This window comes from Bos indicus x Bos taurus, chromosome 19, assembly GCF_003369695.1.
Source record: "Bos indicus x Bos taurus breed Angus x Brahman F1 hybrid chromosome 19, Bos_hybrid_MaternalHap_v2.0, whole genome shotgun sequence".
NCBI classification, from domain to species: domain Eukaryota; kingdom Metazoa; phylum Chordata; class Mammalia; order Artiodactyla; family Bovidae; genus Bos; species Bos indicus x Bos taurus.
The window spans coordinates 18,602,144-18,624,518 of record NC_040094.1 but is presented as its reverse complement, the minus strand read 5'-3'; the positions used below and the strand labels follow the sequence as shown (position 1 = coordinate 18,624,518).

The following is a 22,375-nucleotide window of genomic DNA, read 5'->3' as shown; positions in this document are numbered from 1 at the left end:
CAATCCTAGAGACCTTGGCTGGATCTTTAAATAGAATTTTTAAATGACAGAGGCTATGTTAATAGATACTGTCTATTTTTTTTGTTGTTTTTACTACTTTTATAAACAACAGGTAAGAAAATAATTAACTGGAAATGAAAATATATGATTCTATTCACACCAAAACACTCCATACATCTTGACCCATCAAATACTATTTTTAAAAATTGAGGTTTTTACAGTAAAATTAGGAGCAGTAAAATTCACAGATGTTTAAGTGTTTAGGTAGATGATTTTTGACATCCAAATCAAGAGAGAGAATATTTCCATCATGCCAGAGAGTTTCCTCTGAATGTTCTTTTTAAAGACTTAGTTCTATATTTGTAAGTCAAATTGACTTACTTAGCTTTTGAGAGCTAAAAAGATTAGCTCATTACTTAGACCTAGAAAGCCAGAGAGCCACTGTACTAAGAACAAACTCACAAAATACAGAACTTTCCCTTCATCTTTTCTCTGTTTTCATGAATTGTACCTTTAGGATTGTGAGAATTTTATAAAGAAAATAGTTAATCTTTGAAGGTGACAAACCAGGCAAATGCTATAATGGTAATCTTAAAGGAACTAATTAAAATACAATAATAGAATATAGGTTTATTCAAACTGCTTGAAATAGATGGTTTGGAATTTAAACTATATTTGGTGGCCTATATATTCTACTTAATGGGCTTCCCAGGTGGCTCAGTGGTAAAGAATCCATCTCCAATGCAAGAGATGTGGGTTCAATTCCTGGGTAGGGAAGATCCACTGGAGAAGGAAATGGCAACCCACACCAGTAGTCTTGCTTGGAAGATCCCAGGGACAGAGCAGCCTGGCAGGCTACAGTCTATGGAGTTACAAAGAGTTGGACACGACTTAGTGACTAAACAACAATATTCTACTTATTTAGTAAGATTCCTTGCAAGAGAATTTGACTTCATTTGATTTCTTTTAATAGACTGATAATCTTTGGTTTCCAATCTCCAGTTTTCAATAATTAAAAAAATTATGTTGAGGCTATAAACCCACAGTTGTTGGATTAGGTTCAGCCTCGCTTTGTAGGATAAGAACAGGAACAGGGTTAATAATCCCTCAAAGTCCAAGATAACCACCTATCATCTTTTTATCTTTTTTTCTTTAAACATATATCCACTCTGTTAAAAATTCTTGTCCCATATAGGTCGTTACAGAGTACTGAAAAGAGTTTCCTGTGCTATACAGTAGGGCTTTATTAGGTATCTGTTTTACACATGGAAGTGTGTATATGTTAATCCCAGTCTCCCAATTTATCCCTCCCCGGCCCCATCCCCTGGTAACCCATAAGTTTGTTTTCTACATCTGTGACTATTTCTGTTCTGTAGATAATACGTTCATTTCTACTATTTTTAAGATTCCATATATAAGGAACAGCACATGATATTTGTTTTTCTCTCTCTGACTTACTTCATTCAGTATGACGATCTCTAGGTCTCTCTGTGTTGCTGCAGATGATATCATTTCACTCCGTTTTATGGCTGTGTAGTAGTAACCCACTGTCTATATGCACCACATCTCTGTCCATTCTCCTGTCAGTGGACGTTCAGGGTGCTTCCATGTCTTGGCTATTGTAAACAGTGCTACAGCCAACACTGGGATGCATGGATCGTTCTGAATTATGCTTGCTGTCTCTCTTGCTTCATATTCCATCTTTATCTCCCTTTCTGCACCTATATGTGGGCATACAAGCTTTGTCACGGAAAACTGTGGGGCCTCAAAATGCAGCCTATAAACACCAGAATCCCAAACAATAATTTCTAGAAGTTGCAGACTTCTGGAGACTGTGGGAATCACGAGAAAAGGCTCTGACACTTTATGACAAAATCTCTGATAATGGAATGGGCCACAAGCACTTTGTGACTTTGAAACAAATTAATCTTTTTTTAAAAACAATATTCTTCCTTTTCTATTCCATTAATCTGCCATTCATCTTTTTAACATTTATGATTCTCCATTAATCTGCCATTCATCTTTTTAACATTACGATTCTAAAACATATCACAATTCCACAAAACTTGCGTTTTCTAAATGTCAACCCTCTAAATATGCATTTATTTGAAAAAAGTTAATCTTTTAAATGGTGACCAACTCCTTTAAAAACCATCCTGGTCTTACCAGGGAGGAGAATGCACTAGTATTCACTCTGGGACCTTCTCTTCCAGACTTACTCCTGGAAAGCAGCTACTCCAAGTCTTTTTGAGTGGGGGTATCTCTTTTCTGTAGTTACTGCTCTCTACATACACCTCTAAGGGACTGCATTAACCTGGGGTCCTCTCACCCCCATCAGGGATGTGATTAACACACAAAGGGCTTTCATAAAATTGTGCTGGTCATTTCAGTGCTTCAGGTATTTTCTGTGTGGTGATATACACACTTGGCCTTTGGGATTTAACTATTCTCTACTTCAGTTCTTTGGTTTGACTGCAGAGTTATAATATTTATGCTCTTTTGATCTCAATTAACAAATTGATTTGGCTGCTCAATGATGGAGAACATTCTGTTCATTCTGTTTTCCTTTCAGAGGCTTGGGAGACAGATGCTCTGGCTTTTTGCAGGATGTCTGGTGACTTTATTCCTTGCTTTTGTGTCTCTGCTCTCTGTTCTCCCAGTTTTCCTTTTTTCTCTCCCTTTACCTCTTTCTTTCCTTCCCTCTTCCTTCCTTTCTTTCTCCTCTCTTCCCCCTCTCCTTTGCCCAACTAGCTATAAATCAGAGATCTTAATGATACTGATTTGTCATGGAAATAACGTACTATTTGGGATAAATAAGAGTTTATCACCCTATGAAAGTGTTAGTTGCTTATTCGTGTCCAATTCTTTGCGACCCCACGGACTGTAGCCTGCCAGGCTCCTCTGTCCATGGAGTTCTCCAGGCAAGAATACTGGAGTGGGTTTTGCCATTTTCTCCTCCAAGGGATCTTCCTGACCCAGGGATTGAATCTGGGTCTCCTGCATTGCAGGCAGATTCTTTACTGTCTGAGCCATGAGGGAATCCCAAGAATAGTGGAGTGGGTAGCCAGTCCTTTCACCAGGGGATCTTTCCCACCCAGGGACTGAACCCTGGTGTCTTGCACTGCAGGTGGATTTTTTACCATCTGAGTCACCAGGGAAGCTCATCTTATTCCTCTATGAACAACCATCATTTGGGGCAACAGAGTGCTTGTGCTTTGAGTCATTTTGTAGGAGGGCTGACTATCCCGAGGTCGCTGTGCTGTGAGGTCAGGTGCTGACCTTCTAGTCAGCAGCTCTGGGATGAGCCCTCCCAGCCTCAGCACCAGATGAGTGAGCATATGAGGGTCCCAAAGATCCTCAGTCACTGGGTAACTCCCAGCTTTTGTGACTTCCCAACTAAAGCCCTGCATACTGTGGAGCAAAGGTAAACTGGCCCCATGGTGCCCTTTTCAAATTCTGGACCCACGGAATCCGTGATCAGAATAAAATGGTCATATGCTACTAGATTTAAAGTAGACAACCAACAAGGACTGACTGTATAGCACAGGGAACTTGGCCCAATACTCTACAGTAATCTAAGTGGGAAAAGAATCTGAAAAGGAAGGATACTTGTATGGGTATAACTGAATCACTCTGCTGTACACTTGAAACTAACACATCACTGTTAATTGACTATACCCCAATATAAAATAAAAGTGTAAAAAATAATTAAATGGTCATTTTTTTTTTTTTTTTTTACTCCACTAAGTCTTAGGGTGGAAGGTAGCACCCAAGCAACAGCTGACTGAAATCCAAATTTGGGAGCTGTGAGGTGCTCCTATAGCAGAATCCTTAAACAGTTGGCCCTGGCTTTGGGAAGTGGGTGGTAGCTGGAAGAGCCTTGAGGAGCCTGCTGGTGGAATCACGATGGGCTTTAAGGAGGCGGTCACGAGGGCCTGAAGGGAAGCAAGGAAAATATGATCTCAAGCACGAGGCAAGGAGGCTTTTATCATGAAGTGGTGGAAAACTTGATAACCCTGTTGCCTATGGGAAGGCAGAGAACAGAAGATGTACCTAACAAACTGGTGCTCAAGATACAGATTTCCAGACAGGATGCCGGACGTGCCATCTGGCTGCCTCTTGCTGTCTATGAAAACACGTGAGAGGAGAAGCATGCTCTTAATACAGAGCTGCTTGGCTCTCATGCAAAGTTTAGAAGAAATATAAAGGAGCTTGCACTTGCTGGGTTTGAAAATAAAACTGTTTCTTATTCTCAGCTTCTCCAGATGGCAAATGATTCTCAAATTAAGAAATGGTTTCAGGGCAATGATCAGATCCAGAGTGGGTCTGTAAAAATCCTTTGTCAAAACCTCAGAAAGATCTAAGGCAGTACTTCATAGAAATCTCCAGGCAGATGAAAGGCTCTAAAGATCTTCAGGGCATGCCTCACAAATTTTCTCACAATGAGGCTCTGCAAAGTCTTAGGGGTCTTGTCCCATAGTAGCTCATAAGCAACCCAAGAACAGGAGAGCTTATCTTGCAGAGGTTTGTGGGCACGGTTTTAGTGGATTATAAATTTTTTAAAAATCAGCTACTTTTTGTTGGCCGTGCTGGGTCTTTGCTGATGTGGACAAGCTTTCTCTGGTTGTGGTGAACAGGGCCTATTCTCTAGTTGTGATGCTTGGGCTTCTCACTGCGGTGGCTTCTCTCGTTGTGGAGTACACGCTCTAGAACACGGGCTCAGCAGTTGTGGCACACAGGTTTAACTGCCCCCCCAGCACGTGGGATCTACCGGACCCAGGGATGCAACCCGGGTCTCCTGCATTGCAGGGAGATTCTTAACCATCTGCGCCACCAGGAGGTATAATCATAATAAAAAGTAGCTGGTTGTAAGTTTGGGGTAAATTGTTATGCAGCAATAGTGACCTGAAATCAGAGAAACCTTAATTTTGTAAACGTATCATGGAAAGAATGCAGAGTTCAGGATAACGAAGAGTTTATTCCTTTGCAGAAAATATTACTTCCAACAAATTAAAAAAATTTTTTTTTACCATGTTGGAAGAACATGTAAGAACACAGACTTTCTTAGGATGTTTTCCAGCTTCCTTAAACATTATAAAATTATTCTTTTACTTTCTTAAGGATTCAGAGTTGTTACAAAGAACATTAATTAGTAAATGTGCTTTAAAACAGATATATCTTCAAGGCTACTGGCATTCCTGTGACCACACCCCTGGACCACAAGCTCCAAAAATAATACCAGTGTGTGTAAATAAAGTACATGACGTTCTCCTGGTGAAATAAAGCCTTTTCTACACAATACAGGCTGTGAGCAGTACCAAAAAAATTGTCTTCAAGCCAGTTTAATCAACTTCAGGCACAAGCACCTAATTATAAGCCTAGTACTACTGATCAATATTATTCAGGCCAACGAAAATAACTGTAATCAACTGAATAAAGGCTTGAGTTTCTATTATTGATTGACAAGGCCCTTCAACCCTTGATTTGAATTGCTTGATGAAGGCAACTGAGCAAAACTCTTTAATAAATTTCCAATACCAATCTATCTAACTGCACTGAATATTAACAACATTTCCATATCAACTCCAAGTTTCTCCAAATAGTCCTCATTTGGACAGGGAATCAAGGGCATCACCAAGAAGAAAATGTGCAACCTAGTCATAATGTTTTCATCACAAATGAACTTCATACTTTATGATACAAATTAATTTAGAGTGAGTTACCAAGGAACCTGGGCCCGCTGTAGCCTCTTTTATTAATTTAAATGCTTGAGTCATTTTTTCCTTTTGGTGCAAGTATCTCATTTGTGGCATGCAAATTTGATTATTTATTTGGCTGCACGGGATCTTAACTGTGGCATGCAGGATGTAGTTTCCTGACTAGGAATTGAACCCTGGGACCCCTGCATTGGGAGTGTGGAGTCTCAGCCACTGGCCCACCAGGGAAGTTGCAAGGCTTTTTCATATTTAGATTAAGTTTGTCAAATTTCTTATTGGAAATGGGATTGCTGCTGCTGCTGCTGCTGCTAAGTCGCTTCAGTAGTGTCTGACTCTGTGAGACTCCATAGACGGCAGCCCACCAGGCTCCACTGTCCCTGGGATTCTCCAGGCAAGAACATTGGAGTGGGTTGCCATTTCCTTCTCCAATGCATGAAAGTGAAAAGTGAAAGTGAAGCTGCTCAGTCGTGCCTACCAGGCTCCTCTGTCCATGGGATTTTCCAGGCAAGAGTACTGGAGTGGGTTGCCATTGCTTTCTCCTGGAAATGGGGTTCAGTTCAGTTCAGTCACTCAGTCATATCCGACTCTTTGCGACCCCATGAATCGCAGCACGCCAGGCCTCCCTGTCCATTACCAACTCCTGGAGTTCACCCAGACTCACGTCCATCAAGTCAGTGATGCCATCCAGCCATCTTATCTCATGTCGTCCTCTTCTCCTCCTGCTCCCAATCGCCCCCAGCATCAGAGTCTATTCCAATGAGTCAACTCTTCACATGAGGTGGCCAAAGTACTGGAGTTTCATCTTTAGCATCATTCCTTCCAAAGAGCACCCAGGGCTGATCTCCTTCAGAATGGACTGGTTGGATCTCCTTGCAGTCCAAGGGACTCTCAAGAGTCTTCTCCAACACCACAGTTCAAAAGCATCAATTCTTTGGCACTCAGCCTTCTTCACAGTCCATCTCTCACATCCATACATGACCACAGGAAAAACCATAGCCTTGACTAGACAGACCTTTGTTGGTAAAGTAATATCCCTGCTTTTGAATATGCTATCTAGGTTGGTCATAACTTTCCTTCCAAGGAGTAAGCATCTTTTAATTTCATGGCTGCAATCACCATCTGCAGTGATTTTGGAGCCCAAAAAAATAAAGTCTGACACTGTTTCCACTGTTTCCCCATCTATTTCCCATGAAGTGATGGGACTGGATGCCATGATCTTCGTTTTCTGAAGGTTGAGCTTTAAGCCAACTTTTTCATTCTCCACTTTCACTTTCATCAAGAGGCTTTTAGTTCCTCTTCACTTTCTGCCATAAGGGTGGTGTCATCTGCATATCTAAGGTTATTGATATTTCTCCCGGCAATCTTGATTCCAGCTTGTGTTTCTTCCAGTCCAGCGTTTCTCATGATGTACTCTGCATATAAGTTAAATAAGCAGGGTGACAGTATACAGCCTTGATGTACTCCTTTTCCTGTTTGGAACCAGTCTGTTGTTCCATGTCCAGTTCTATCTGTTGCTTCCTGACCTGCATACAGATTTCTCAAGAGGCAGGTCAGGTGGTCTGGTATTCCCATCTCTTTCAGAATTTTCCACAGTTTATTGTGATCCAGACAGTCAAAGGCTTTGGCATAGTCAATAAAGCAGAAATAGATGTTTTTCTGGAACTCTCTTGCTTTTTCCATGATCCAGCGGATGTTGGCAATTTGATCTCTGGTTCCTCTGCCTTTTCTAAAACCAGCTTGAACATCAGGAAGTTCATGGTTCACATATTGCTGAAGCCTGGCTTGGAGAATTTTGAGCATTACTTTACTAGAGTGTGAGATGAGTGCAATTGTGCGGTAGTTTGAGCATTCTTTGGCACTGCCTTTCTTTGGGATTGGAATGAAAACTGACCTTTTCCAGTGCTGTGGCCACTGCTGAGTTTTCCAAATTTGCTGGCATATTGAGTGCAGCACTTTCACAGCATCATCTTTCAGGATTTGAAATAGCTCAACTGGAATTCCATCACCTCCACTAGCTTTGTTCGTAGTGATGCTTTCTAAGGCCCACTTGACTTCACATTCCAGGATGTCTGGCTCTAGGTCAGTGATGACACCATCGTGATTATCTGGGTCATGAAGATCTTTTTTTGTACAGTTCTTCTGTGTATTCTTGCCACCTCTTCTTAATACCTTCTGCTTCTGTTAGGTCCATACCATTTCTGTCCTTTATTGAGCCCATCTTTGCATGAAATGTTCCCTTGGTATCTCTAATTTTCTTGAAGAGATCTCTAGTCTTTCCCAGTCTGTTGTTTTCCTCTATTTCTTTGCATTGATCACTGCGGAAGGCTTTCTTATCTCTTCTTGCTATTCTTTGGAAATGGGGCTAGAACCTACCAATATCAGCCAAATAGCTGGGTATCAGCCAAATGGCTAATTGTTTCCTTTCGGCTAAAAATCTCAGACCTATTGGAGGTCTCTCTCAACTGTCTGGCAGTTTGAATTCCTGGGTTTGCAGCTTAGGACCCAGTAGTTTCGTGAAAAACTGAATTTTAATTCCAAAACGACTGCTCTGAGGAGACAGCTCAAGAAATCACTCCAACAAGTTTTTAATACCAAGCCATTTAGTGGAACTGAACTAAATCTCCTCTGAGCCCTCCTGTACGTTCAGTTTTCATGTACTGCAAACATCAATATGACCGCCTGTGAGAGACTGACTCCCTTTTAATTACTGCTTCAGATTTACTGTTGTGGGCTTGGGGACCAGATAATCAGATTCATCACAAGGGTGCATGATGCAAGATAAATGGCCCAAGAGGGCCCTCCTTTAGAAAGAGCATGCAAAATTTAGTGCACAAACTCCATCATAGTTATTTTGACTATTCAGGAGTTGTTAAAATTTCTCCACTTGTATTCTGTCTATTCCCTCTGGTCCATTTAGGCTGATGCTCTCAAACTTGACTGCACGTGAGAATCACTGGGGACACTCTGGTTTATTGGGGCTTGGAAAAGGCTGGGCATCCATAGTTTTAAAACCTCCCCAAGTGATTCTAATCGCACGAAACCATTGATTTAGGTAAAACTGTTAAGTAACTTCAACTTAGACAAATTATTATTTTACAAAGCTACTTGTTTTACTAATTGAATCAAGTTTTACATGATTTTGAATTTATTTTTTTCCTCTTAAACCACTAACTTACTTAAATTACTCTCCTCACTGGTCTTTTCTTTGAATTAAAATAATTTTAATTAAATGAATAATTAATTAAAATAACTCCAGGCAAGGGAAGAGGTCCAGGTTTTCTATGAGACCTTTGCTGATGGAAGTTGGGGGTTGGGGAGCGGCTGCAACGCTCCTGGGTGTTTTTCTCAAAAAGAACACTGATTGTCAAAAAGGTTTCTGTTTTGCTAGGCTGCCCACTTCCTGTTCCTCTGGCACAAGAGAACTTTTTTGGTCTGTGCCATCTGGGAAGGGGCTTCTCTAGCACGGGATGTACAGAGACCAAAAGAAATCCCAAGGAACCCACTGCCATGTGGCTTCTCAAGTCTCCAGTTAGTGCACTTTCTCTCCATCTTTCAGGAGTCTTCTTAACGTTCGTTTTATAATATGATGTTTATGGTTTTCAGATGTAATTAGTGAGGAGGATGAGGAGAAATTAATCTATTCTATCTTGTCCAGAACTGGAAGTTCCAACTTGCTATTCTAGATCACACACACCAACAGATTAGAAGACGTAGCTTCCTCCTTAGGGAGTTTACAATGCGGCTGAGCAGCCAGGAGGCATTCACTGTAGGAGAGGACGACCTGGGTCTAGTGGGGGAACAGGCTGCTAGTTTCCCTCTCTTTAAGACTAAAAATTCTCAAATGTGAACGCAAAACTTAGACCTTTCCTGGAGCGCCAGGTGGGTCCTCGGCCCATCTGGGGAAAACTCAGATAAGGGTTCCTTGGGGACCACTCGTTTGACCTAGCCAAGATGAAGTTCATTACCTTACCTTAATTTATTCTTCGCGGGGCCCTATTTCAATCCAATATCACCAGTAGCACCATGTCCCGAGCCCCCTAAAATATTTACTAGAATGGTATTTATTTCATCAGCCTCTTCCCAGTTCATCCATACTTTGCTAACGCTGTCAGGATTAGCTTCCTAAAAACCAAACCTCATCTTGTCTCCTAAACTTGTCCCTCTGCATTGCCAAAAGCAGTTGTTCACACATCCCTTCGTATGCTTAGTCACTCAGTTGTGTCCAACTCTTTGTGACCCCAGGGACTGTAGCTGCTAGGCTCCTCTGTCCATGGGGATTCTCCTGGTAAGAATATACTGGAGTGGGTTGACCTCCTCCAGGGGATCTTCCCAACAGGGATCAAACCCAGGTCTCCCGCATTACAGGCAGATTCTTTACCATCTGAGCCACCAGGGAAGCCCAAGAATACTGGAGTAGGTAGCCTATCCCTTCTCCAGGAGATCTTCCCAACCCACGGATCAACCCGGGGTCTCCTGCATTGCAGGGGGATTCTTTACCAGCTGACCTAAAAAGACACAAGTACCCCATATATAAAAATGCACAAGTGTTTGCACTTATGAACCCCTGAACTGCTTCCTTGTCTGAGAAACCATGTCTGCCCCTCCTCCACGCTTTCTCAGCAAATCACGCCTCTTTGTTTTAGCATGTAATGAGCTGTCCTGGGATGACGTCTGTATATATCTGCCTCACCCACCAAACAATGAGCAGAGACTCTGTCTTCTTCCTCTTTATTTCCAGTACCTAGCACAGTGCCCCAGCACCATGGTAGACCTCAGACAATCACAGTGTATTGAATGTGTGGAGGACAGTGAGTAAAAGGTAAAGACGAGGTCGAAGGGTTTATCCCGCCACATTATCTCCATCCCTAGCACATTGCAAAGACGTCTTTATTTAGATATAATACCAATAAAAGAAAATCTTCCATGTGTCTGTTATATCAGAAAATCAGATTCTCCCTGCAGTGCACTAGAACTTCACTATGATGATTCAGTGGAAAGAACCTTAGCTCTGAACCTCAACCAGAAACAAAGAAACAAGCTCCTTCATTTAATACCTAAGAGTTCAGGACCAGGGTCGGACCGTCTCCCAGTGATATGTGACAATGCATGGTGATGTCCGTTACAAGCGATGAGAGTCAGCAAACATAAAGTGATGATCTTACACCACTCTTGTTGAAGGAAAATCTTCCGCTAAGACTATTTGCAAATGTAAAACCACAGTCAGTACCTTAAAGGTTTAATGTTTTTAAAAAAGAACTTGTAATTTCGTACTGGAGTATGGCCAATGAAGGATGTTGTGATAGTCTCAGCTGAACAGTGAAGCGGCACAGCTGCACATATACGTGTGTCCATTCTCCCCCAAGGTCCCCTCCCATCCAGGCTGCGCTGTGCTTGGTCCCCCAGTCCTGCCTGACTCTTCCCGACCCGGCCAGGCTCCTCTGTCCATGGGGATCCTCCAGGCAAGAATACTGCAGCCACAAGACATTGAGCAGAGATCCCTGTGCTGCACAGTAGGTCCCTGTTGGCTATCCATTTTAAATATAGCAGTGTGTACAGGTCCATCCCAAACTCCCCAACTATCCCGACCCCGCATCCCCCACCCATCCCCCACACCCATAAATTCAGTTCTCTAATCTGTGAGTTTCCTTCTGTTTTGTAAGTAAGTTCATTTGTAACATTTCTTCTTAGGTTCCACATACAAGGGATGGCATAAGATAATTCTCAGGAAGGTTTATTTTTTGGATACATTTCACAGGCTTTTTAGAAAACACACACACACTCTCCCTCTCTGTCATTTTCTCTCCTTCCCTCTCTCTCTCTCTCTCTCATACACACACAGACACACACATACATACATATAAGAAACATCTAATGGAAGAACTGAATTTGGTGGCAAGTCCAGCTTTCAACAAATGTTTCCAAACGTGAATCGGCCACAGGGATACATATGTCCGCGCCCTCCTGACCTCCCCCTCCATCTCCCACCCTCTAGGTTATCACAGAGTACCAGCTTGAGCTCCCCGGGTCACACAGCAAAGTCCCACTTGCTTTCTATTTTACATATGGTTAATGTACATGTTTCCATGCTAGTCTCTCTGTTCAGATGCAGACCAGTTTTTAAGGTCTTTAACTGAATTTATTGCAATATTGGTTATGTTTTATATTTTGGCTTTTTTTTTGGTCCCAAGGCATAGGGGATCTTAGATTCCTGACCAGGGACTGAAACCATGCCCTCTCCACTGGAAGGCAAAGTGTTAACCACTGGACTGCCAGAGAAGTCCCTCTTCTCTCTTTTTAAAACAGGATCTTGGTTGTATGTGTTATTTATCATCAAGGGAGGTGGTGCTAGGAAGTCACCACCAGGGTTGTGATTCTAAGGGTTCCAGAGTCAAACGAAAGCCAGGGACCATTCCCTGTGAGCTTTGTGACCCTGGGCTATTACTTTAATTTTCTGAGTGACAGTTTCCCCTGGAGATATAGGTACAATCATCTGTATCTACATGGCTGCCACATGCTTGTGCTGGGCAGGCTGGTTGGCTTCTCTGCTTCTCCCACAGGCCTGTGCGAAGACTGGGTGATGTATTAGTTCATTGCTAATGCCTGCCAAATGCACAGCATATAGTAGGTGTTCAAAAATATTGACTGCAGAAAAGGGAGCTCTGATAAGACAGTTGTGTAAAAGGAAGCCTATTCCTGCAAGCTTAGAGATGTTTATTTATGTAATCCAGCATCTTTTGGCTAAAATACATAATGATTGGCATATTTTGGCAAAGGTTTCCCAGGTGGCGCTAGTGGTAAAGAACCTGCCTGCCAATGCAGTAGACATAAGAAACGTGGGTTTGATCCCTGGGTTGGGAAGATACCCTGGAGAAGGGCATGGCAACCCACTCCAGTATTCTTGCCTGGAAAATTCCTTGGACAGAGGAGCCTGGTGGGCTACAGTCCATGGGGTTGCAAGAGTCAGACACGACTGAAGTGACTTAGCACACATTTCTGTAAATGCACAGATCCTTTATGTGTACACCTCTATTCAGGGCTTTGTTTTAAAAGGATCTTGTTACTAACAATCTGACCTCTGGATAAATGAGGTGGTGTCATACTAATTTTCTCATACTTTAGTTTTTAAAGGCTTTGTGTTTCTTTAACGAGATAGCTTTTCAAAGGAATCATGCGTGCGCTCTGATGGTTGCTGCTTTCAGACACTGCTTTGATACATCTTTTACATTTGTAATTGAATTTCCAAGTACAGTACTAATGAAAATGGACTCTACCTTCTGCCCCAAAGCACCTTTTGACATTGTAATTTGGTTTGCTTATTTAGTATGGTTTAGCATAAGCGGTGCTGTCTAACTCATACAACAAAAGACATTTACTTCCAAACAATGTCAGGAAAACAATCAATAGGGTAGCTTTGAAATTCTGACTTTCTTCTCTTATTAAAAAAGAAAGTGAGAGAACCTGGCTAGATGTCCCACTTCTTAGAAGTATTTTAAAACCATGTGGCTCACTCAAATCCAAATATGAAATAACTGAGTGTTGAAAGAAATTATAAGGAGTGGACCATTTCACTGCTAAAGCATCAGAGCAAGAAAAGATTCTTAAAAAAATTAAACTGAAACCCTAACACCTTTATCTTTTAAAATTCTTCTTTCATACAGACATCACAATTTTTTTTTTAAGAACGGAGGTTTCCAAATATCCGATATTGCTAAGCAACGCTCTTTGTTATAACAGGCAAAAATCTAAACGTTTGCATGAGATGTTCGAAATACTACAGCTCGCAGAAACTCGCTGAGAATTAATTAGGAAGGCAAGTTTATTACCCAAATAAATAAATAAACCCAAAGCCACTCAGTGTCTGACATTAGGGGTTATATACTTTCCATTAAAGAGGACTAATAAATATAGTTTAAAGGCTCAAGGGAGGAGTGAGGGGGAGAGGGCTGGCGAGCACCAGCTCAGGCGGTGCCAGACATCAGCTGACTGCCTCCATTGAGATTACCATGGAAACACCTTCTCCTGGGATATAGCCACGAGGGCAGGGTGCTTGAGAAATGTGATGGGGAGCAGGGCCTGAGGCCGATGGATTTTTAGCAGGGTTCACCCCTGTAGCACATTATAAGGACAATCCATCTTTCAAATGAAACAGTATCTTTCCAGCGAGTCACGTCAGATAGAGTAATAAAGCATGAAGCCTGGCATAATTACGATCCATTCACCTCTACAAAACAGTCACATCGTTTCAGATAATTGTCTCTCTTCTCTCCCCTGCCTGCTTCCTATTCTCCCTAGAACTAAAGGAGGTATTTGTGTAAATTAATTGGCTGCTTCCTCAGCCATCAAGCCCATGCTGATAAAAAAGGACTATATCAAAAACAGCCTTCACGGGCAGATTCAAACATTTTTCAAACCCACCCGTCAGGCAAAACCAACACAACTCTGCCAACAAAAGGGTAAGAGGAGTCCCAGCTGAGGTCAGGTTAAATGTTTCAGTTCATGTGGTCTCCCTCGAAACCGGTGAACAGATTTTATGTTTATGCAAATTAAACTCGGTCTTAGCAACCAGCTCCCTGAGCGCTGGCTGGGGAGCACCCATGTCCACAGGAACTCAAAAGGCAGCAGGGCACTGATTCAAGCGATGTGCCTCAGCCATGGGGTGCAATTTCCCCCACCAGTTATAGGGATTTCTAGAATGATGAGTGGAGTTCAAGAGGCGTGATCAAAGTTTTGAACACAACATGACTAACTGTGTGGGCTGTTTCTTGCCTTTGTCTCTGCATCAAGCTGTGGCTACCAGGAGTCTTCCCGCTTTGCAAAACATTCAGATTCTGACCCCACCGTCCCCCATACACATTTTAACCTTTCTTGACAACTGTATTGGAATTAATGTTTTAATTTTATATTACCACTTACAAATGTAGAAAGTGACTCAAGGGGGATGACACTAATTTGACGATAATACAACATTCCTAATCTAACTGTATCTGGAAAGTTACACTGTGGTTAAAAAAGGGATCACTTGTAACTTGAGTATTTCATCCTGACTGCTATGGATAATTATTTGATCATGCCATTTGTGAGAATACTCTCAAAAACCTGTCACGGTTTCCTATTTTTATCTTTCCTGTGAAGAGTGCCTGGAATCTTGATTAAATGATAAATTGATTTTTGTTAATGCAAGGGGAAAAAAGGTCCCTGATTTATCTTGTAATTATATTTTACCTAGGCTTATGTCAAGATCACTTGTCATCTCCTGAACACAAACCAACTAACCACAGAGAGGGGAGACATGATATCTGTAGTTAAAGACTGACTGAGACCCCAATGAGTGCTGGGTTATATAATTTAGGGTAATAGAAAAATAGATGATACCATGACACATCTGTTAGAATGGCTAAAGTTAAAAAAAAAAATCTGATGTAGAACTCTTGATCATTGTTGGTAGAAAAGCAAAACGATAGTCATGTTGGAAGACAGTTCAGTGGATCTTATAAAGCCAAACTTGGCCTTATCACAGGACCTAGAATTGTACTTGAAGGTTTTTACCCAAACAATTTGAAAACTTGTGACTATACAAAAACCTTCATGTGAATGTTTCTAGCAGCTTTATTCATAACTGCCCCAAACTGGAAGCAACTGATATGTTTCAATAAGCCAAAGGATAAACCAACTATGGTACATTCATACAATGGACTCCTATTTAGCAATAAAAAGAAATAAGCTATCAAGCCACGGAAAGGCATATACAAAACCTCAAATACTGATTCCTAAGTGAAAGAAGCCAGAATGAAAAGCATGATTCCAAGCATATGATATTCTAGAAAAGCACAACTACAGTAGAATGATCAGTGGTTGCCAGAGATTTGGGGGAGAGAGATAAAAGTTGTAGAAATACATAAGAAGTATCCATTTTCCCTTCCTGGCCGCCTGAGGAACCACCAGGAGGAACAACACAGTAGCTATCTGGACCAGGAAGTTCCTGACCAATCAGCTATGGAAACAAATGATCACTGATGTCCTTCATCCTGGCCTGGCAACAGTACCCAGGACAAAAACTGGGGGGAAAACCAGACAAAATACATAAGACTATTCTAGCTGTCATCTTCGTACTTGGATTCAGAACCATTTTGGTGGTGGCAAAGCCAACAGCTTTGGTGTGATTTACGATTTATTGGATAATGCAAAGGAAAATAAATCCAAACACAGACTTGCAGAATGTGGCCTGTATAAGAAGAAAAAAAAAATTCAAGAAAACAGTGAAAGGAACACAAGAGCAGAATGCACAAAGTCAGCAGGACTGTAAAGGCCATCGTTGGTGCTGGCAAAAAGGAGGGAAGACTCTGCAGTGATTTTATCTGTGGTGATTGCCCAGATTTTAAATGAGAGGATTAATAAACTATAAAAACTTCAATACGAAAGTATCAAAGATCAAAGCATTGGCAGAATTTTGTTATAAAAAGAGACTGGTAAAATAAAACTGAAAATAACAGGTATTGTTACTGATGGGCAGCTTATTAATAGGTAAATACTTAATGGCCATTTTTATCTTAATTTTTTATGCTAAATTCTAATTGTTCATAGGAAAACATGGGATGTGTTCTATAAGTAATTGGAATTTAGGCTACAGCAAGGCCAACATCAACTCGATGGACATGGGTTTGGGTGGATTCTGGGAGTTGGTGATGGACAGGGAGGCCTGGTGTGCTGCGGTTCATGGGGTCGCAAAGAGTCGGACATGGCTGAGCGACTAAACTCAAGGGCAATATAATAATAGCTTGGCTACAATGAAACATTTCCTAAAGATCCACAAGGCAGTCAGCTGTACATGTGCCTTCTTTACTGACATGCAAGATGTAATCTTAAGTGTGTGGAAGTATAAAACTGAAAGAAAATGAACACTTTCTGGGACTTCCCTGGTCGTCCAGTGGCTAAGACTCTCTGCTCCTAACGCAGAGGGCCTGGATTCAGTCCCTGGTCAGGCAGCTAGATCCCACATGCCGCACCTAAGACCCAGTGCAGCCAAATAAATGTTAAAAAAATTAACATCTCCTGATTTAATTTCCAGCTTATAGGAAATTCAGGGACTAGAAGAATAAGTTAAATGACCATGAGGAAACAATTAGACAAATCCAGACTAGCCCAGTCCTGGATTCTTTAAAAACTCAACATCATACATACCAAGTGTTGGTGAGGATGCGGAGAAACCACGACTCTGACGCTGAAAACAATGCAAAATGGAGCAGCCGCTTTGGAAAACAGTTTGGTAGCTCCTTACAAAGTTAAACACATGCCATGAGGAGTACTTCCATTCATAGATAGCTACCCAAGAGAAATGAAAACACATGCCCACATAAAGTCTCGCATGTGAACGAATGTAGCAGCCAAACGTCCATCAGCTGGTGAGTGGAGAAATGAAATCTGATACATCCACTCAATGGAGTATTACTTAGCAATGAAAGCAGAGAACCAGTGATACTCGGGACATGGATGAACCTCTGAAACATTATGCTCAATAAAGGACGCCAGACACGAAAACAGTATCTACTGTATGGTATGATTCCATGTACATGACGTTTTTAGAAAAGGTGAAAGTATAGACACAGAAAGGTCAGTGACTGTCTAGGGCTGAAACTGAGAGTGGGATTTACTACAAATGAGCATGGGAGAACTTTCTCAAGTGATGGAAATGTTCCAAGACTGGAATCATGTGATGTTTGGACAACTGCATACCTTTACTAAAAATAACTGAACCGGACCTTACAATGGGTGAATTTTGGGGTAAGTACTCTAAATGTATTAGTTCCAGGGCTGCCATAACACAGTAGCAGAGCAGGTGGCTTAAATAACAGAAGTCTGTTGGCTCAGAGTTCTGGAGGCTAGAAGTCCAAGACCAAAGCGTGGGCCAAGCTAGCTCCTTCTGAGGCCTCTCTCCTTGCTTGCGGGTGTCTGTCTCCCCGCTGTGTCCTCCTGTGATCTTCCTCTGTATGTGTCTGTGTCCTAAAAGGACACCACGTCTTACCAGGTGGTGCTAGTGGTAAAGAATCCGCCTGCTAATTCAGGAGATGCTGATTCCATCCCTGGGTTGGGGAGATCCCCTGGAGAAGGGAATGGCAACCCCATCCAGTATTCTTGCCTGGGAAATCCCATGGACAGAGGAGCCTGGTGGGCTACAGTCCATGGAGCTGCAAAGAGTCAGACACAACTGAGCGACACAGACAGGCAGACAGACAGACACCAATCATAGTAGATCGGGGCCCGCCTTAAGGTCTCATTTTAACCTAATTACCTCTTTAAAGATTCTGTCTCCAAACACAAGTCCTATGTTAAAGTACCAGGGGTTAGGACTTTAACAAATGAATTCTGAGGGAACACAACTGAGCTTATCATAGTAAATGATACCTTAATAATGCTGTTTTAAAAGTCAATTTCATGAAAAAAAAAAAAAAAAAAAAGCGGGATGTTGTCTCTAGAGGCACAGTTTTGGACTAAAAGATATGTAATGACCAGATCTAAAATATGAACCTAGATAGGATTTTTAAAAAACAGGTATAAAAGACATTCTTTGAACAACTGAGGAAATCTGAACGTGAGTTGACCAACACATAATGGATAATGATTATATATTATGTTTGGTATTATAGAAATATTAAGATTTTTAGATATGAAAATGGTGTTGTGGTTAAGAGAGATGTTCTATTCTTAGGAGAACGCACACAGGGGCATTTTAGCAGTGAAGTGTCATGAGAGAGAGAAAATAAGTATGACAAAAAAGAAATTAAACACTTAATGAACCTAGGTGGAGGGAATATGGGTATTCCTTATAATATTCTTTTAATTTCCCTATACATTTGAAAAATTTTATAATAAAAAGTTGGAAGAATACAATTAGCAGTGAACTCTGAAGGGGTAGAAAGTTCTGTAGAAAAGGCACCTACCTGTATCCAAGGTTTCCTTCATTCTTTTCCTTCCTGGCTAATTGACACAGAAAATATACTCTTCTAAAGCTCACATCCAGTTATAGCTTTTTATAAGTAAGAAATGATCAGTGTTTGTTTCTACTACATAAAATCTAGAATAAAACATACCATAGTTTTAGAGTTTTAAAAATTTGACAGGGAGCTCAGTGGTAAAGAATCTGCCTGCAATTACAGGAGACCCAGGTTCAGTCTCTGGATTGGGAAGATCCCCTGGAGGAGGCCTTGGCAACCCACTCCAGTATTCTCGCCTGGAGAATCCCATGGACAGAGGAGCCTGGCGGGCTACAGTCCATGGGGTCACAAACAATTGGATACGACTGAAGTGACTGAGCACGCATGCACGCAGCAAAGAGGTCACAGAGTAGAGATGGCTAGAGGGTAAAGAATTGGCCTGCAAAGCAGGAGACAGAGAAGACGTGGGTTCAAACCCAGGGCCAGGAAGATTGCCTGGAGGAGCAAATGGCAACTTACTCTAGTATTCTTGCCTGAAAAATTCCATGGACAGAGGAGCCTGGCAGGCTACAGTCCACGGGGTTGCAAAGAGTCAGACACGACTAGGCAACTAAGAACTAAGCACATTTAGAATAACAGATGACAAAAGCAGAGACTTTTTAAAATAGGAGCAGCAAACCGGTGGCCTGTGGGCTGACAAGATGTGTTCTATTTGGCTTACATGGCATTTAACAATCAGGAGATATTACCTATAATATAGACTTCAACTTTTCCTGGGTGAATCCAAAGATTTGGCATATGGGTCTCTAGAGAGGTCACAACAGATTACAGTGGTAGCTGCTCCTTGACCAGTATGAACTTCATTCATTTCTAAACCTGACTCCTAAAGGAATTTTACTTTTTCACAGAGGAAATGGGTAAACAGCAAGCTGTCCCTTCCGCTAGGATTTGCTTTATCCTCAGCTCTCTCCTTCATATGGATACAGCTAATGAGAATGTTGGGTTTCCCTGGTATCTCAATGGTAAAGAATCTGCCTGCTAATGTAGGAGATGTGGGTTCGATCCCTGGGTTGGGAAGATCCCCTGGAAAAGGAAACAGTAACCCACTCCAGTATTCTTGCCTGGGAAATCCCATGGACAGAGAAGCCTGCTGGGCCTCAGTCCATGGGGTCGTAAAAGAGTCAGACACGACTTACTGACTAAAACAACAACAACAATAATGAGAATACTATATTGGGAGGAGGGTGAAATTGAAGTGGGAGATTTTGGAAATTTATTATAATTTTACAGTTCATAAAATCTCTGCCCAACAGTAATTAAAACTGTCATTGGCACAAAGATAGACAGTAGACCAATAGAACGGAGTAGAGAAACTAGAAAGAGACATATGGCCACTCTGATTTATAACAAATGTAGTGCTGAAGAGCAAGTGGGGAAAGATGGTCTTTTCAATATGCGATGTTGGGCCAATTGTTTATATGGGAAAAAAATAAACCCTGAGCTGTTGCCTTGCACATACACAAAAATCAATTCTAGGTGGACTGTGAGATGTCAATATGAAAGGTGCAGCGATAAAGCTTATAGAATATGATAGATGAGGATATTTTCACAACCTTGGGATAGAGAATGCTTTCTTAAGGAAAAATAAAAAAGCATCAACCTCAGAGGAAAAAACGGATAAACTGAAGTATACCAACATGAAAAATTGTTGCTCACAGAAACACTAAAGGAATGAAAAGGCAAGTCACAGAGCTGGAGAAAGTATCTATAAGACCTATAACTGCCAATGGGCACATACACAGAATATAAAAAGAACTTCTAAAAATCAATTTTTAAAAGACAGCCCAACAGAAACACAGCAAGAGACATCAACAGGCAATTTACAAAAGAGGCCCAAATGACCAGTAAACACACAGCAAAGGGCTCAACCTTATTAGTAATAGGAGGACAAAGAAAACCCACAATATGTATCTGTCAGTGGATCAATGGATAAAGATGTGGCATACATATATGACGTAACATTATTCAGCCATGAGAAACAAGGAAATCCCGCCATTTGCAACAACGTGGGTGAATCCTGAGGGCATTATAACTGAAATAGGCTGGATAGAGAAAGACAAATACTATATGACTGCCGTCACCAGTCCTTCTGGCACCGGGGATCGGTTTCGTGGAAGACAGTTTTGCCATGGACTGGGGATGGGCTGGGGGCGCTGGATGGTTTCAGGGTGAATCAAGAGCATTATGTTCACTGTGCACTTTATTTCTCTTCCCTGGTAGCTCAGCTGGTAAAGAATCCGCCTGCAATGCAAGAGACCCCAGTTCAATTCCAGGGTCAGGAAGCTCTGCTGGAGAAGGGACAGGCTGCCCACTCCAGGATTCTTGGGCCTCCCTGGTAGCTCAGCTGATAAAGAATCCACTTGCAATGTGGGAGACCTGGGTTTTACCCCTGGGTTGGGAAGATCCCCTGGAGAAGGGGAAGGCTACCCACTTTAGTATTCTGGCCTGGAGAATTCCATGGACTGTACAGTCCACGGGGTCGTAAAGAGTTGGACTTGACTGAGTGACTTTCACTTTATTTCTGTTATTACATCAACTCCATCTCAGATCATCAGGCATTAGATTAGAGGTTCGGGACCCCTGCTATTGATATCACTTATGTGTAGAATCTAAAAATGAAAAACTCAGAGAAACAGAGAGTAGAGTGGGGGTCACTAGGGGCTCAGGGGGAGGTGGGGAAAACGAAATGTTGGTCAGAGGGCACAAACTTCAGCTAGAAGATGAGTAAGTTCTTGGGGCCTGTTATACAGCATGGTGATTACAGCTAATACGGCATTACATAACTTGAAAGTTGCTAAGTGATCAGCTCTTCAGTGTTCTTACTACAAAAAAGAAATGGCAATTACGTGGTGTGATGGAGGTGTCATCTAACGCTATGGTGGTAAACATACTGCAATAGATCAATGTATCAAGTCAACACACCTTAGACTTACACAATGCTATGTGTCTGTTATATTTCAGTAAAGCTAGACCCGTCCCCCACATGTGTAACTACCACACCTACCAGAATAGCTAAAATTCAAAGGACTTTCAGCTTTGCAAATAAGATCTATACCATTTTTCTAGATTTCACGTATATGCGTTAATATATGATATTTGCTTTCCTCTTTCTGATTTCACTGTGTATTGCAGTTAAGGGAGAAAGGGCAGGGTGGGAAGAAGTAGATTGGGATTGACATATATACACGACTGATAATGTGTATAGAAGAGACAAGTAATGAGCACCTACTGTGTAGCACAGGGAACTCTCCTCAGTGCTCTGTGGTGACGTAAATGTGAGGGAAACCCAAAAAAGAGGGGATACGTGTATATGTACAGTGCATTCACTGTGCTGTATAGAAGAGACTAACACAACATTAAAAACCAACTATACACAAATTAAAAAATAAAAAAAGACTGTCAGGACCTAGTGTTGGAGAGAAAATGGAGCAACTGGAACTTTCACATGTTGGGGGTGGGGTAGGGTTGTAGACCAGTGTGACCACTTTGGAAAACTGGAATTATCTACTGAACAGCAATTTCATGCCTGGGTACTTGTCCAATGAAAAAGTATGCATCACTTGGGGCTGGTGCACTGGGATGACCCGGAGGGATGGTACGGGGAGGGAGGTGGGAGCGGGGTTCAGGATGGGGAACACGTGTACGCCCGTGGCGGATTCATGTTGATGT

General features: G+C 41.8%; 1 protein-coding gene and 1 pseudogene across 1 annotated transcript in view; one reads left to right on the top strand and one right to left on the bottom strand.

Moving 5' to 3' along the window:
- Window positions 1-22,375, bottom strand: part of MYO1D (myosin ID) — a 356,856-nt gene that overhangs the window by 115,209 nt on the left and 219,272 nt on the right. The window lies entirely within an intron of this gene.
- LOC113877336 lies at window positions 10,480-16,371 on the top strand (annotated as a pseudogene).